General features: G+C 34.0%; 1 non-coding gene across 1 annotated transcript; it reads right to left on the bottom strand.

The window, feature by feature from the left end:
* Window positions 1-1909: 1909 nt before the first annotated feature.
* LOC141421974 (U6 spliceosomal RNA) lies at window positions 1910-2016 on the bottom strand. The gene has a single exon (XR_012446643.1). It is a non-coding gene; the product is annotated as a U6 spliceosomal RNA (small nuclear RNA).
* Window positions 2017-13694: the final 11678 nt, after the last annotated feature.

Raw genomic sequence — 13694 nt, 5'->3', positions numbered from 1 at the left:
TGGGTCGTTGGCCATGGAGAAGTGGAAAATCTTTGTTTTTCCTGCTCATACTCTATCAAGGAAGGGTAGAATCATTCAATGAGAACATTGCAGGTCCAAAAGAGTATTTCCCAGGTGGAATCTAGTTACAACATGAGGTTCAAATGTGCAGCTGTTATTCCATAAAACCTCCAAAGTTGTGCTATCTCTTCAGTATCAGAGATTTAATGTATTAAAGGATATCACTCTCCTATCCCCAAATTTTTGACTGCTGTCTCTTTGGCTTCTCTAATTCCTGCATTCTCTGACATAGAATATTGTTACCAAGTCCCCTTGACTGTTCTTCTCCATCAAGTATCTACTCTCTCCTTTCCCTGCTGCCAAGATGTAGTTCAGGCTCTTATCACTTCCTGTCTAGACCATTACAATAAATTCCAGTAGATATTTTATCCACATCCAACCTAAACAATAACAATACTCCTATCTTAATTGTCTCAAAATACAATTCTGTTCACACTACTTCTCTTCCTTAAAAGCTTCAGGGGTTTCTTGTTGAATAAATCATATATACAAATCCCTTAACCTGGTATTCAAATCCTACCCAACCACAGCCGATCCACTCTCTCCATGGCATTTATTTATTGTTTGCTTATTTGGGTTGGTTGTTGTTATTTCTGAAAATAACTCCAGGTAATTGCAAAAATTTTGTGTAAAAATATGAAAACAACATAAACGTTCACCCTACTTTTACCATTCAAGGATATTTTGGTCTGTCTACATAATCCTTATTTACTAAAGTAGAAACATTCTGGTTTTATTTTTCTTAATAATATTATCAATAACATTTCTTCCATGTTTACAAAGAATTTTTTACTTGTTTTCTATCATTTGCTCCCATAACTCAAAAATATAAGTGGTGTGTTTTTTTTAAGCAATTAATGCTTATTTATTATTAAAAGTATGTAAGAAATAGACAAGCATATATAAAAAAGCAAGTAAACTTACTCCAAACTTAGAAAACATGAAACTAACCATTGTTGACACTTTAGCATATATAGTTATTGCTTCTTTTTATTTAATTATTGTCATGACATTTGTTTTGATATCTTTTCTCTTTTTCTACAGTGATTTCACAGGTTTATTTCATGTTTTAGCTACTACATTAAAAATATATTTGCACCTAATTTCTCTAGTTATTGGTATCAAGAATGAAAAGTATCTATTCTCACAGTATGTGATATAACACAATTTTATTTATCACTCTTCCATTTCCTCATCAAATTATAGTTTTTGTCAAAATAATCTGTGCTGAATATTTGAACTAAATTTGTATTTTTTATATACAAAATGTTTCATTACCCAAGAAATAATTTCTGGTGTTCAAATAGTTCTATTGTTCAATACCAAAAGTTTTTATCTTTAATTATGAATTTCTTATTTTTGAGTTAATGGTCTTGTTTTTCGAATTGCCTTCCCAGAATTCATGCTCTCATAAATTTTTTAAAGAAGTATATAGAGACACTATGTCATACTCTCCTAGATACTGCAAATATGAAATATTTTTTCTTTCTCAGACATATATATGACAATTTTGCTGTAAATAGGATTCTTGAGTAAAAATCTGAAAATTCAAAACACTTTTGCTAATTCTCTATCTTTATTATCTTTAGTATTTTAGAGAACTAAGACAAAGTCTCTTCTGATTTTTTTTATCTAAACTGTTTTAATGTTTCTAAATTTATTTTATCTTTGATTTAAAATTTTTCAATATAGATGTTGATAAACAGCCATTAAATTTAACTGAATAATTGGTAAATCCTCTCAATTGAAGACAGATATTTTCAGTTCAGAATAATTTCATTTTTTACTTTTTTAATTTATTCTTTGTTATGTCACTCCAAAATTTCCATTCTATGTGTAGATTTTTTTTTTAAATATGGAATGCTTCACGAATTTGCGTGTCATCCTTGCACAGGGGCCATGCTAATCTTCTCTGTATCGTTCCAATTTTAGTATATGTGCTGCCAAAGCGAGCACTATGTGTAGATTTTTATTCCTAAATCTACATTAAATTTTCTCTTTTTTTCTCTCTCATATATTTCGTTTTATTACTCCCTATGTTCTTGGGGAATATGTTCAAACATCATTATTCAGTTTCACAGTGTTCAATCAACTTTTCACTACCTCCTCTTAATCATTTTATAAAATTTCTATGAAATTTTTCTTAATTCCAGAATATTCCCTTTTCACAACTGCTTGCTCAATTTTCTTATCTATGACAACCAATTGAATAAGGTTAATACTAAGAATGAGAATACTTCAAAAAATTTTTCTGCCACTCAAGAAAAGGTAGTCTTATCTTTTTGAATTATAATATAATTTTTATGTACCTATTGATCTATCCTTATTTATTTCTCCTCATAGAAGAAGAAATGAACTCAATTCTACCCAGCTTTTGTAGAATACTAGAAGCTAAAACAGGTGTGACTTCCTCCATTTCTCTAGGATGAAAACTTTTAACCTTCTGGTTTTAACTTCTTGTTACTGTTGACCCAACATGCCATTCTTCTGAGTTACAGTTCCATCAATATGCTTTGCCAGGGTCTCTTTTAATCTCTGTTTTCCCAAATATACATCACATGATGCTCCTTATAGGATAAGAAGTTGTGGGTCACTCTTCTAGACTTTATTTAATCTGCCCTTTTTGAAATCTATTTACCTAAAATTTCTTGTTTACTTTTAGAAGGTGGTATGTTGATCATCTTTCCATTGCTATAACAAAATACCTGAGATAATTAACTTATAAAAGATTTATTTTGGCTCATGGATTTCCAAGGTTCCATTCCATTATCAGTTGGCCATACTGCTTCAGACTTGTGGTGAGGCAACATATCATGGCAGGAGCACACAATGAAGGAAAACTGTTCAACTCATGGCCAGGAGGCAAAAAGTGAGAGAGGAAGAGGACAGGGTCCCACAATCCCCTTGGGGGCACACTTCCAGTGACCTAAGGACCTCCTACTAGGATCTATCTGTCAAACTTTTATCATCTCCCAATAGCACCATCATGGGGATGGAGTCTATGACACATGGGCCTGTGGGGGAGAGATATTCAAGGTCCAAATATAGCAGGTAGATTTCACAATTTCTAGTTTTCCCACATTTTTACATAATCTTAGCTATCTCTTGAAATGTAGTGATGGGGGGTGTGTATTACTTGTGCTAATGCCACCATTTTTCCAAACTCTTTCCTTCCAATCTTTTTTTAATCTCCTCCATCATTTTCCATCCGTGTCTTCACTATATAGTCTATGCTTTCTGGTAAATATGCATTTTCTCATGCCACTTCCTTCTGGAAGTTCTTTCAAACTATCTCCTCTCAACCACCTCTTCCTATTGAAATAACAAAGACTCAAACAACTACCAACTATAACAAAAGTGTCCATGAAGAAGGCAATATGGAATTCTTTCTTGTACATGCTTACATGATTTCTGTCTGTTAATATTCATTGTGGTGTACCCTGAATCATAGTCACCACTTAGAGCATTAAATATTGGAGAGCAGGATAATGTTTTGTTCATGCTTATTTCCTTTGCAGAGCACAAAATTTCATATAACAGGGCCCCCAAAAAGAAGTGTGCTAAGTTTAGCTTAAGTGTAGTTACCTTTTTTATAAAAACCATATCAGTATATGTACTATTCCCATACCACTAATGAACCTCAGAAGTATTATTATTTTTTTGGTAAAATAGCTATATGAAACATGAGATTAACAACTTTAAAAGTCATCCAGTTAATGACAAAATTGGATTCATGCCCAAGACTGATTCGAATGTTCCTGTGTTCTGGTTTTTTTTTTTTTTTTATTTGGCCACACCATTCTGATTCAATTAGATTCTAAGTAAGTTGAGATGACCTCACCAGGGATAAAACTTTTAGAATGAATATAATTGAGTTAGGTGTGAACCAGGATCTCATCCTTAAGTTTTTATCTTCTCTCTCTGATTGAGAATGGGAATGGATGTCAAGGTTTCCACTGAACAACTGGCCTCATCCTTCTGAAGGACTTTCCAAACATCTCATTTCTTCTCCTAAATAATATGACATTTTCTGAAATTTTTTTCATGCCTTGGAAATCTGAATCAAATTTTACTAAGAATATAGTTTTCCCCATGTTGGAGTTATAGTTTCATCCTATAACACCTAACCTACACATTGTGTAAACCAGTTCTGCTGGGCACAATCTATCCTTTGTGGAGGCAATAGAGAAATAGTGTGCAGCATCCATTGTTTACTGACCAGAAAAGTAGTAATTGAAATGGTAAGGGTGAAAGAATAATCTTTAAAGCATGAACTGACAGCCCCGTGAGCCAAACTCAATTCACATTTGTGTTTTGTTTGGATCGAACAGAACTTTAAAGCTATTTGACTTTATAGCCAATATTTAAAAGTTTGAAATCCTATAAAAGATCCAAATTTCTGACTTCTTTGAAAAAAATATGAAGGTCTGATCACACTGGACTTATAGTCTTGCATGAAAACTATCTACTCTGTGACTATGGGCCAGGGAATTTAGAACAAACAACAAATGTGGAATAAATATCAACATGAGAGTGGGAAGGAATCTTAGCAAAATTAACTCAACCTTGTTCAGTTTTGATCAGGGAATTAGACCAGAAAGATAATGTAAGATACACCAAGGTGATGGTTAGTAGCAGAATGACATGAAGCTAGATTCTGACCACTCAGGCCATTATTCTACTTATCAATAAGCTTTAATATGCATAAGGACCTCTCATAAAATCCTACCCTTGGTAATTTTAAAATACCTGTCTTCTGTTCCTAGGTTCTCTTAACTCTTCCTTTCCTCTATATTTACATTCACACATTACCTTATTGATGAACAAATAAATCTTTTGAGATAAGGGTGTCAATTTACCTGAATGACTATATATCAATATTATTCTGAATGTGAAGAAATATACAAAGTCCACCTTGTATATACATGCAACCTTATCATAAACACATTATTCTACTCATTTTTCCAACAAATATTTATTAAGTACCTACTATGATCGAGAAATTGTATTGGGCATGCTATAGATAAAAAAAAATGAACTGGTTAAATAAGGTTTCTGCTCCTGCAGTTGTAAATTAGCAGTGTTATCCTCAATAGAACGTCCAACTGTTAATAATCTAGACGTGTTTCTCCAGCCCTAAGACAGAATTTCTTATGGTTTATAGAGTACAGAAAATGCAATATGCATAATCCATGATTTTTAAATTTTTCAATTTTAATATTATTAGTGGTAAATTAGAGACTCAAACGAAGTCAGTAAATTCATTAATCAAATAATAGAACTTTTTCTGGAACCAAGTAAAAACAATAACTTTTAATGATTCATGTTCCTTGCCAACAATTAGGTGGTTTTGTTTGAAGCATATTTTATAGCACACCTATGACACAAGAATATGTATATTTGAAAAAAAAGTTGCTGGCCACCATAAAATCACAAACTGTCTTCCAAATAGTTGTTTGAATCAGAAACTACACTGCAGTTGGTGGCAACTGTAGGACAAGTGAACAACTTTTTTTCTCATTTCCCAGGGAACAGTCCTCTCTCAGAAAGTTCAGTCTAATAAACGTGTATTAAACACTATCAATTAAGCATCATCTTATCACTGGAAGGATAAAAAGAGGATTATAAGATTTTACTTTCTCATATTAAGAGTTCATTAAAGGTAGGAATTAAGAGAGAGAGAAAATAATTACTGCTGTGGTTTTATTTTGTGGTTGTTTTCTAAAAAGTAGAAAACAAATTTAGTAGCTATCCAAACAAGGAAGCTAGCAGTAAGAGGAAAGAAAGCTAACAACAAAAAGAGTCCAGACAGGCTTCAAAGGGGCAATGACTCTTTGGGAACCTGAAGTAACCATAGAAGACAAGAGGAAGGACATGGGCACTCAGGGTACAGCAAGTTCAAAAAAAAAAAAGGGAGAAGAGAACTGGGATTCTCTTTATTATAGATATTAAATCCCGACTAGAACTCTAACAAGGAACGCAAGATAGCTGGAATTAAATATTTGATTTTAAAAGGAGAAAAGGTTAGCAAGAATACATTAAAGAAAAAGAAAAGAAGAAGAGAAATTTGTTGCTATATTTATCTAGACTATGTTCAAGCTTGGACAGATGTAGTTCTAAAATGATGTCATCAGGAATCCCTCTCTCCCAGCTCAAAGTTCCACTTTCCTTGTGCTGTCTTTTTTTATTATTATTATTTATTTATTCACATGTGCATACATTGTTTGGGTCATTTCTCCACACTGCTCCCCTTCTCCCCCCACAAGTTCCAGGCAGGTCCTGTTCTGCCTTTATCACTAATTTTGTTGAAGAAAAGACACAAGCATAGTAAGGACTGCTAGTTGAGTTAAGGATACCTATACAGAAATATTCCTAGCATTGCTATTGTGTACACATGTGTTATAACCCATGTTGATTCATCTCTAACTGATCTTTACACTGGTTACTGATCCCCTTCTCATGATAACCTCTGTCACGTTAAGGTTTCTGTATTAGTTCCTCTGGAGTGGAGACATCAAACGCTTTCATGTTTTGGGTTTTCTACCTATTCCTATGTCTCCCATATGTGCTCTCCCCTTCTCTTGTGATCCAAGTCCAACCACATTGCCGCATTTGCCCTAGATCTAAAGTCTACATATAAGGGAGAACATATGATTTTTGGTCTTTTGAGCCTGGCTGACCTCACTCAGAACGATGTTCTCCAGTTCCATCCATTTATCTGCAAATGATAAGATTTCATTTTTCTTCATGGCTGAGTAAAATTCCATTGTGTACAAGTACCACATTTTCTTGATCCATTCATCAGTAGTGGGGCATCTTGATTGTTTCCATAACTTGGCTATTGTGAATAGTGGCGCAATAAACATGGATGTGCAGGTGCCTCTGGAGTAACCTGTGTTGAATTCCTTTGGGTATATTCCCAAGAGTGGGATTGCTGGATCATATGCAGGTCTATGTTTAGATTTTTAAGAAGTCTCCAAATTTTTTTTCCAGAGTGGCATTCCCACCAGCAGTGTACCAGGGTTCCTTTTCCCCACATCCTCACCAACACCTGTTGTTGGTGGTGTTTTTGATGATGGCTATTCTAACAGGGGTGAGGTGGAATCTTAGTGTGGTTTTGATTTGTATTTCCTTTATGGCTAGAGATGGTGAGCATTTTTTCATATGCTTTTTTGCCATTTGAATTTCTGCTTTTGAGAAAGTTCTGTTTAATTCAGTTGCCCATTTCTTAATTGGTTCATTGATTTTAGGAGAGTTTAGTTTCTTAAGTTCCCTGTATATTCTGGTTATCAGTCCCTTGTCTGATGTATAGCTGGTAAATATTTTCTCCCACTCTGTGGGTGATCTCTTCAGTTTAGAGACCATTTCTTTTGTTGTGCAGAAGCTTTTTAATTTTCTGAAGTCTCATTTGTCCATCCTTTCTCTTAGGTGCTGGGCTGCTAGGGTTCTATTGAGGAAGTCCTTGCCTATACCTATTAGTTCCAGAGTGTTTCCTGCTCCTTCCTATAGTAACTTCAGAGTTTCAGGTCTGATATTTAGGTCCTTGGTCCATTTTGAGTTGATACTAGTACAAGGTGATAGACATGGATCTAGTTTCAGTTTCTTGCAGACAGGTAATCACTTTTCTTAGCAACATTTGTTGAAGGGGCTGTCTTTTCTCCATCGTATATTTTTGGCACCTTTGTCAAAAAGGAGGTGGGTATAGTTGTGTGGATTCATATCTGGGTCCTCTAGTCTATTCCACTGGTCTTCATGTCTGTTTTTGTCCCAGTACCATGCTGTTTTTATTGTTATTGCTTTGTAATATAGTTTGCAGTCAGGCATTGTGATACCTCCAGCATTGCTCTTTTTGCTGAATACTGCCTTGGCTATTCACAGTCTCTTGTGTTTCCAAATGAACTTTAAGGTAGATTTTTCAATCTCTGTGATGAAAGTTATTGGGATTTACTTTTTTATTAAATGTTTTTATTTTATCAATTGAGATCATTATATAATTTTACTCCTTTAATCTGTGAATATTATATTGATATTTAAAAAGTCATTGGGATTTGATGGGAATTGCATGAAACATGTAGATTGCTTTCGGTAGTATAGCCATTTTTACTATGTTGATCCTACCATTCCATGAGCAAGTAGTTCTTTCCATCTTCTGTAGTCTTCCTTGATCTCCTTCTTCTGGGGTTTATAGTCCTCCTTGTAGAGGTCATTCACATCCTTTGTTAAATTTACTACTAGGTATGTGATTTTTTTTTTTTGAGGCTATTATAGATGGAATGGTTTCTATGGTTTCTATACATTCCTTCTCAGTTTGTTCATTGTTGGTGTATAGAAAAGCTAATGATTTTTGTTAAGTTGATTTTGTATCCTGCCACCTTACTGTAGCTGTTTATGCTGTCCAAGAGTTTTTGGGTAGAGTTTTTTGAGTCTTTAAGGTATAGGATCATATTGTCTGTAAGTAAGCATATTTTGACCATTTTTTTTACCTATTTGTATTCCTTTTATTTCTACTTCTTGCCTAATTGCTCTGGCTAGGAATTCCAGTACTGTATTGAATAGGAGTAGGGGTAGTGGGCACCCTTTTCTTGTTCCTGATTTTAGGGGGAATGGTTTCAGTTTTTCACTGTTAAGTATGATGTTGGCTGTAGGTTTGTCATATATAGCCTTCACAATGTTGAGGTACATTCCTTCTATTCCTAGTTTTCTTAGAGCTTTTATCATGAAGTTGTGTTGGATCTTGTCGAAGGCTTTTTCTGCATCTATTGAGATGATCAAGTGGTTTTTGTCATTGCTTCTATTGATGTGCTGTATTACATTTATAGATTTGCATATGTTAAACCATCCCTGCATTCCTGGGATGAAGCCAACTTAGTCATGGCATATGATCTTTCTGATGTGTTGTTGGATTCAGTTTGCCATTATTTTATTAAGGACTTTTGCACTGATGTTCGTTAAAGAAATTGGCCTGTAGTTCTCCTTTTTGGAGGTGTCTTTGTCTGGTTTTGGGATGAGAGTAATATTGGCTTCATAAAATGAGTTCCTTCCCTTTCTATTTCATGGAACAGTTTGCGGAGAATTGGTATTACTTCTTCTTTAAACATCTGATAGAATTCAGCAGTGAATCTATCAGGTCCTGGACTTTTCTTTTTTGGGAGGCTCTTCATGGCTGCTTCAATTTCTTCTTGTGTTATAGATCTATTTAGGTGATTAATATCTTCTTAGTTCAGTTTTGAGTGGTTATAAGTTTCCAGAAATCTGTCCATTTCTTCAAGATTTTCAAATTTATTTGAGTATAGGCTCTCAAAGTAGTTTCTGATGATTTCCTGGATTTCCACAGTGTTTGTTGTTATCTCCCCTTTTGCATTTCTGATTTTACTAGTTTGGGTTTTTTCTCTCCTCATTTTAGTCAGGTTTGCCATGGGTCTGTCAATCTTATTCATTTTTTCAAAGGACCAGCTTTTTGTTTCATTGATTCTTTGTATTTTTTTTTTCCTATTTCATTGATTCAACCCTTATTTTAATTATTTCTTTCCTCCTGCTTCTTTTGGGATTTTCTTGTTCTTGTTTTTCTAGGCACCTGAGCTGTAGTTTAGGTCGTTGATTTGAGATCTTTCTGTCCTTTTAATATATGCACTAGTGGCTATAAACTTTCCTCTTAGGACTGCCGTTGCTGTGTCCCATAGGTTCTGGTAGGTCGTGTTTTCATTTTCATTAACTTCCAGAAAACTTTTAATTTTCTCTTTTATTTCATCAATGACTCATTCGTCATTGAGCAATGTGTTGTTCAGATTCCAATTGTTTGCATGTTTTTTACTGCTGCTTTTGTTGTTGATTTCTAGTTTTAATGCACTGTGGTCAGATAGAATGCATGGAATTATTTCTATTTTCTTATATTTGCTGAGCTTGCTTTATGCCCTAAGATATGATCAATTTTGGAGAAGGTTCCATGGGTTGCTAAGAAGAATGTATATTGTGCAGAAGTTGGATGAAATATTCTGTAGACATCAGCCAGGTCTATATGATCTGTGGTGTGATTTAGTTCTAGGATTTCTTTATTGATTTTTTATTGGGATGACCTATCTGTTGGTGATAGGGGAGTATTAAGGTCTCCCACTATCACTGTGTTGGAGTTTATATGTGTTTTTAGGTCCTTCAGAGTATGTTTGATGAAATTGGGTGCATTGACATTGGGTGCTTATAGGTTGATAATTGTTATTTTCTTTTGATGTATTTCCCCTTATATTAGTATGGAGTGTCCTTCTTTATCTCTTTTGATCAATGTAGGTTTGAAGTCTACTTTGTCTGAGATAAGTATTGCTATCCCTGCCTGTTTTGGGGGACCATTGGCTTGGTAAATCTTCTTCCAGCCTTTCACTTTTAGCCAGTGCTTATTTCTGTTGATGAGGTGGGCCTCCTATAGGCAGCAGATTGTTGGATCTTCTTTTTTAATCCAGTTTGCCAATCTGTGTCTTTTGATGGGAGAATTAGTCCATTAACATTCAGTGTTAGTATTGATAGGTATGTGGTGATTCCTGTCATGTAGTTGTCTTTGTTGATTGTTTGATTGTGTGGAGCTGAATCAATGTTACTCTCTACTTTCTTGCTTTTTCTTCTCCTGTGGTTTGGTGCTGCCTGCCCTTTCATGGTTTTGTTTGTTTTCATTTTCTGTGTGCAGAATTCCTTGGAGAATTTTTTGTAGTGGTGGCTTGATGGTCATATATTGTTTTAGTTTCTGCTTATCATGGAAGACTTTTATTGTTCCATCTATTTTGAATGATAATTTTGCTGGGTACAGTATCCTAGGATTGAATTTATTTTCATTCAGTGCTTGGAAGACCTCACTCCATGCTCTTCTTGCTTTTAATGTTTCTGTTGATAAGTCTGCTGTGATTTTGATGGGTTTACCTTTGTATGTTATTTGTTTTTTTCTCTCTTACAGCCTTCAATATTCTTTCTCTAGTCTCTGTACTTGTTGTTTTAATGATAATATGCTGTGGAGTAGTTCTATTTTGGTCTGGTCTGTTCGTTTTTCTTGAGGCTTCCTATATCTGAATGGGCATAGTTTTCTCTAGATGTGGGAAATTTTCTTTTATTATTTTGTTAAATATATTATGCATTACATTTGCTTGCACCTCTTCTTCTTCTTCAATGCCTATGATTCTCAGGTTTGGTCTTTTGATGGAGTCAGTGAGTTCTTGCATTTTCTTTTCACAGGTCTTGAGTTGTTTAACTAATAGTTCTTCAGTTTTTCCTTTAATTGCCATTTTATCTCCAAGTTCTGAGATTCTGTCTTCTGTTTGTTCTGTTCTTCTGGAATGGCCTTCCATTTTGTTTTACATTTCTGTTTCATTGTTTTTTCTGAGGTTTTCCATATCATTGATTACTTCCTCTTTAATGTTGTCAATTTTTGCCCTTAATTCATTTATCTCTCTGTTTATGTTGATATAGTTTCAGTTTGGTGTTTATTTAGGGCTTCTATGATTTCATTTATTTGTTTCTATGTTTTCTCATATTCTCTGTTTTTGTTGTCTTGGAATTTCTTGAGTGCCTCCTGTACATTTTGGTTGACCATTTGTGCTGTCTTTAGTCTCATTTTCTAACCCAAGGAGATATTTTAGTCTCTTTATTGTCCTCATCCATACATTTCCTACCTGACCCAGACATTTAGGATATTGATTATACTTAGCCAATCCTTAATTAAATAACAATACATATGAATTCAATAGGTAATCTCTTTTTATTTGTCTTGTAAAACCAAGAATCTTAAGGAAAAGGCCAAATAATATTTGTCTTTTGTATAATCTGTAGCAAGCTTGTATATTACCTTTCACAAAGCAGATGATCAACAAATATTAGCTGTGTTACAATTACAACAAATCATAAGTGAGGTGGTTAGGGTGTTATATTTTATGTAAGGTTAGAAATAATCATGTAGAATACAGGTAGTAGGGCAGAGAGGACCCAGTGACAGACAATGATAAGAATATGAAGGTGCAAGAATCTTTTCCAGCATTTTCAAAGCTTACATGCTAAAAACTAAGACTAATACTGACATGTTTTAAAAACAAAATAGCAACATTTAATGGAAAATCAGTAAAATTAATTTGTGGAAGAAGGAAAATTCTGTTTTGGACACCTTGAGCTTTAACTGCTGATGAATGTGGCTGACTCACATTTCCAAAGGCCTATAGAAAATAGAGAGCAGGTAAGAATTTAGGCCTGAAGGTAAGGATTCAGGAATCACTGTCATTAACATGGAATAGGTGATCCTTAAATGGAAAACATTCCAAAGAAATGATTGGCAGCAAGTCCACTTTTCAGCTATAAGATGGATTAACTATTCTGAAGAAAACAATAAATTCTGTATAAAATAAAATTAATACACTTTAAAATACATACATGATGGAGGGGGTGAATTCTACTATGATATATTTGAAATATTGTGAGAACTTTTGTAAATGCCACAATGTAATCCCAGTGTAATGATATAAAAGGATTAGTTTTTCTAAAGAAAAAAAATACCTAGATGAACAACAAAGAAAATAAGATAAATTTACATTTTTAAAAAAATGTCTAAAAGAGCTGAAACTGAATATAAGCAAGCTCTAAAGTCACTTAATGCCCAAGGGCATCTCTGCCAACAGGCAACTAGATGATCAGGTTTTAATGGTTAGGACAAAGGAAGATGGGATAGACCTCATTCTGGCTCAAGGTAATAAGTCAAATCTGAAACACTGATAGAAAGTCAGGTTACTTAGAGAGATAACTCCTTCATAGAAATGTTGTCAGAAAAGAATTCATCTACTGAGAAAGAGAGCCACAGAGAAACCAGTTTACCTTAGGCCTTGGTAGAGAAGGGAAAAATGAGTCTCCCCTGGAAATTCATCATGACAAGCCTGCCCTCACCACAGTAGGGATGTGAACACTGTTATCTTTGCATTCTAGTAGATTGCAAGCCGAATTACTTTTTAAAGGCTTCTAGGCTGTGAGTGATACCTAGCAGAAAGAAATATAGATTCTATCTAGAGAAACATTTCATTCATTTAGATTTCAAAGTAACTCCTTAAATTAATATCAGCCAAAGGAAGAAAATAGTAGAAATGTATCAAAAAGATAATTAAATAATGCCCTAAGGATAAATCAGCAGAAAAACCAACTTCAGATTTTCCAATGTTAGAAGAATCAGGTACAAATTATCTAAAGTTATACTTTAAACATTTTGGGGAGAATTAAAAATAAGAGCATAGAAGATAATTTCAAGGTTTGACCAGGCACATCTGAGAAGGACCTCAGAAGAATTTTCACAGATGAATGATTTAAATTTTAAACTTCAAAACTCAGTGATTAGCTAAACAGAATAGATACACCTAAGGAGAAAATTGGAGAACTCATTAAAAAAGATCTAAAGAAACAATAACAAAAAAAAATGCAAGCTTTGAAATAAAAAAAAAAAAACAGTGTAAGACTTGGAGAACAGAATGATAAGGACACACACATACCTTTTTGGAGTTAACAAAGAATAAAATACAGAAATTAAAGAGAATTGACATTCAAGGAAATAATGGCTTTGAACTTTTCAGACTCCATTAAAAACATGTATCTTTGATTCAGGAAGCACAATAAACACCAATAAGAGT

This window comes from Castor canadensis, chromosome 3 (genome assembly GCF_047511655.1).
Source record: "Castor canadensis chromosome 3, mCasCan1.hap1v2, whole genome shotgun sequence".
Taxonomy (NCBI): Eukaryota; Metazoa; Chordata; class Mammalia; order Rodentia; family Castoridae; genus Castor; species Castor canadensis.
This window is presented reverse-complemented; position numbering and strand designations above follow the sequence as displayed.